A 5,271-nucleotide genomic window follows, 5' to 3' on the forward strand; every position below is an offset into this window, starting at 1 on the left:
TGACAAAGAAATTGCCATGCATCATTCCTACTTGGCAATGGCTCTCAGCAGAATGGTACTGCTGGTTTCCAGTATTTACATGAAAAACTTCTCTAAATCAGATTCTTTCCTTCCACTGTTGATTCTAGGAGTGGGTGTATTCTTTTTGTATTTGGCACTTTCTATCAGCAGTGTGTGCTGGATTGTATAAAGCAGCCAATTTTCTGTTTACTTTTCCAATGAACATAAATTTGTGCATTACATGGTGAGGAGAACACATGGTGAGGAGCTGTGAATACAGCAGAAAACCAGATTCTATTGGATATGATACTCCACTTGTGATAGAAAAAAAAGAAGAAAATGTTATCCATGATGAAGGTCGACATCTTTGTGTACAAAAACAAAATACATGAAAGAATCTACTGAATTACATAGAGTGGAACTAATTTCTTTTTGGAATTATGGGGTCCATATTTAATGATTATTCTTGTATTTATTTATATGCATAGTTAGTGTATGCATACACATATTCATACACTTTTTAGAATGATTTTTATGTGGTCTAATTAGTTATACACTATAGTAGAGTACACTTTGACATTTCATACCTCAATGGGACATAAATTTTCATTCTTCTGGTTGTACATGATGTAGAATTCCAATGGCTGTACAGTTATATATATGTGTATAGGTTCATAATGTCTGATCCATTCTACTGTCCTTCCTGCCCCTCTCCCCTCTCCCCTCTCTTCACTCCCTCTACCTAATTTCATGTAACTTTATTTCTCCCTAGTCCCTCCTTATTGAGAATGAACATCCAAATATATGAGATTTCCCTTCGCATGATATTCTCCAGCTCCATCTATTTATCAAAGAATGACATAATTTCAATATTCTTTAAGGCTGGCTAATATTTCATTATATATATACATATGTATACACACACACACACACAGATATATATATATATATATATATATATATATATGTATATATATCACGTTTTCTTTATCCACTCATCTGTTGAAGGGCACCTAGTTTTATTCCATAGTTTAACTATTATGAGTTGAGCTGCTATAAACATTGATGTAGCTGCATCACTGTAATACACTGATTTTAAGACCCTTGGGTATAAACCAAGGGGTGTGATACCTGGGTCAAATGGTGGTTCCATTCTAAGTTTTTTGAGGAATCTCCATACCTCTTTCATAATGGTTATGCCAATTTGCATTTTCACCAGCAATGTATGAGTGTACCTTTTTCCTCACATTCTACCCAACATTTATTATTGCATGTATTTTTGATAATTGCCATTCTGACTGGGGTGAGAAGAAATACTACAGTAGTTTTGGTTCACATTGCTAAAAATGTTGGAAAATTTTTCACATATTTTTTAATCGATTGTATTACTTCTGTGAAGTGTCTGTTCACACTTTTAAATAATAGATGAGTGATTGACTAGTACTTCTCTATTTTCTTCTAGCTGACATCACTATTAAGCCCAGTGAAGCTGATCTCAATGTTGAAAGTTGTAGGTTTTAGTGTATGTTTACCTGTATCTCACGTTGTAGCATTTTCCTCTCCCATCATCTTAACTTTTAAAGCTCCCTCCCTTAAGCAAAAGCCAGAATAGCTAGATGTTGCAAAATAGACTGATATTTTAACTAATCCATCATTTCCTAGGAGACATAATGGAAAATACAACTCCTGCCTCAAGTTTTATTCAGAGAAATAGAAAAGTGACTTTTCATATCTTCTAACATAGGAAATAATTGCATTAAAATATCCCACTAAAATATAATGGTATTTTAAAAAAGCCTTTGTGCTGTGAATAATTAAAACAAGAAAACATGCCTACTATACTCTTATACTTAATTTTTCATTCATAATATAGGACCATCCATAATTCAACTTACATAAACCATTTAGACCCATTTTCCCAGATGTGGAACATCTATAAAAACTTCCATTGAGCAACAGGTATATCACTTATGATGACTTTGAAATAGTTATATTTTTAGATGCCTATTCTTTTGAGAGAATAATGGTAATTATTAAAATCTTTGAAAATTATATAAAGTATAAATGAGCTCAAGATAATGATTTTCAACCTATTTTAATGCAATCGTGTTGGTTATATTGAAATATTAGCATAACTGAGAACTTGATATTGATGGATTAAGTGTTACTAGGAATTTCAGTGAGAAAATGCTCAGAATAATTTAACATATTGACTGGAACAGCAATGATCACCCACCACATATTAGCTTTTATTAGTTTTGATTGATTATCTCTTCTGTATATCTGTCAATGCATTTTACACACAGAAAGACACCAACAAAAAGAGTAAAAAAATGAGGGTGAATAGTTGATTAGTATTTGTCCTTATTTCTTTTAGCTGTCAGTGATAATGATTCTAAATCTTGTTTGAGAGATAAAAACAGTTTTAGCATGTTTGCCTTTCTTAGTCTGCAGCTTTTTCTGCTCCTGATAGTCTTAATTTTTGAACTCCTTTGCATAAGGTCAAAAAATCAGAATGGTGCAAGTTTCAGAATAGACTGTGTCAAATTTTAGATTAATCCATCATTTCTTAGACATCACAATATCACATAAACAACTTGGTTTTGTCAGGATGACTATAAAGTGTCATTCTCTGAATTAATTTAACAAGTGGGCTTCATTTATTCATGTGTTCATTTTTTCCTCTAAGGACTGGGGAAAGTATCATATCAAGTTGCTTCTAGATTTATTCATTTATTTTTAGTGTTTTTCCAGCTGCTAACACCATAAACTTTCATACAGTCACATATGGCATTGGGAAGGGTTCTACATGCATTTTTGTTCTGCATCCTCAGAAAACTTTCTATGCTGCAATTCAACTATATTTCTCCCACTCCACAGGGGTGGGAAATGAGCTAAAATAAATGAAGTTTTGCACATGCCACACGTGTATAGCAGGTGTTTCAACTCAGGCCATCAGATAGTTTATAACCTTACTCAGTTCCCTATTCTTCTTCTAAGAGAGAGTCATAAAGCAAGAATTTCCTCTGTTCATAGAAGAAATCTCTTTAAATCAGACTCTTTCGAATGTGTATGATTCTGTTGTCAACTAGATGGAAAGATTATTTAAGCTCAACATTTCAAGGCAGGAGTGTGTACTGGATCCTGTAAAGCAGTGAATTTTCTGCTTCTTTTTCCATTGAACATGTATTTGTGGATCACGTGCTTTGGTTCATTTGCTGTGCAAAGAGGTGTGAATAAGAAGGAGAAACACATAGTCCTGTATATGCATTCAGGTTGTGATAAAAGGAAAAAGAATATAATGTTTATGAAGTTCACTTTTTTGGATACAACAAATTAGTTTTGATTTAAAAATACATGTGTATATATACATAAATATATTTGTACACACATATATATACACACACATAAACTTCAGGAACCTCAAAATCCTCATGTGCAGAAACATAACATTAGAGGTATATTATTAACTGAATTAGATACCAGTAATTTTTGAAACAGTGAGGCTTACATTTTTAATTTATATCTCTCCTTTCTCTCTGTGGACAAATTGCATATACTAATATGAGATATTAGCAGTGAATAACTGACTGCTATTTGCTCTCATTGCTTTTTGTTCTCACCACTATGTATATCAAAGATGCCAATTTGATGGAAATGGTGAGTTTTAGAATATATTAGCCTTTATGTCATGCCTTATCAGTTTTCCACTATTGACTATCTTAACTTTTGAAATTCCTTCATGTAAAGTGAAAACTCAGAATGTCTCTACTTCCAGAATAGAATGAGTGGAATTTTACATTATACAACATTACCTACACCTAACATTAATATAATAAATGGCCAATCTTGGTATGAGATTGGTAAATCAGAGGATACTGCAATTTGCTCTGAAGCATTTCAAGGAGGAGACTTTATTCATTTATTTGTCTATTGTTTGTATGACTGGGGAAAGCATGATGTCAAGTTATACTTATATTGTTTTTAATCATAGATAAATAAGTTCTTAACCTCAATCTCTCTTCAGAGAATTAGAAATGTGGCTTGGCCTGCTTTCCTCTCCCTAGAAAATATTGTGCTGATTCCCTTCCCCCTCTCTTCCCCTCCCACCCTCTGCCCTATCTAGAGGTGCATGGGGACTAGCAAGGATGGTGGAATGTGGACATCATTATCCAAAGTACATGTATGAAGACACGAATTGGTGTGTGAACATGCTTTATATACAGAGATATGAAAAACTGTACTATATATGAGTAATAAGAATTGTAATGCATTCTGCTGTCATGTATTTAAAAAATAAAGTCAATTTAAAAAAGAAAATATAGTGCTGAAATGCTCAGCTCCTTTAATTTATAAAAGATGGCATTTTCTAAGCATAATAAAGATATTAGGAGATTATGTTATCTCTACTAATTATTTATTCACATTTATATGAATTATTTTTACAAAGTAATTTACACATGCCCTTGTTTACTCTCCCTCATCTTGCATTCTGGCTCTGCCACTTACTAGAATGATTCTTGGCAAGTTAAGTGTACTCTCTACATTTTATTTTCTCATTCATGATATGGGAACATTCATCATACAACTCACTTAAGTGTGAATGAGGTCTTAAAACAACATAATGCTTGTGAAGCATTAACATCGTGCTTATCAGATAGGTATCAATTGGTAGGTACTAATTTCATGAATATTGATGTCTCATGTTCACAAACACCACACCTCCAGAAAATCTAGTACATGAATCAAGAATATTAGCAATATGAATGAGATATAAAGGTTCACCTGCTTTCCCATATTTGCATGAAAAAAAGTTCTCTAAACAGACTCTTTCCTTCCACTGTTGATTCTAGGAGTAGATGGATTTTGGGGGGATTCAATAGTTCATATCAGCAGTTTGGGCGGTATCCTATAAAGCAGCCAATTAACTTTTATTTTTTAATTTAACATGCATTTGTTATCACCTACTTTGGAGCACACACAGGTAGCAGAAGACCAGATACTCTTGGATATGATAATCCTGTTGTGAATAAAAAAGGGAAAGTTTTTCCATCATGAAGGTCAAAATAAAATAAATAAGTGATATCTTTGTGGGTAAAATAAAATATATAAGTGGTATCTACTGAATTACATAGAGTAAAACTAATTATTTCTGGAATTATGGGGACCATATTTTAAATGAATGTCTCTGATTTTGACAAATTTTTATGTATTTACTTATATGCATAGTAAGTGTATGTATACACATATTCATAAAAAATAGTCTTTTAA

The sequence above is a fragment of the Ictidomys tridecemlineatus genome, chromosome 2 (genome assembly GCF_052094955.1).
Source record: "Ictidomys tridecemlineatus isolate mIctTri1 chromosome 2, mIctTri1.hap1, whole genome shotgun sequence".
Lineage (NCBI taxonomy): Eukaryota > Metazoa > Chordata > Mammalia > Rodentia > Sciuridae > Ictidomys > Ictidomys tridecemlineatus.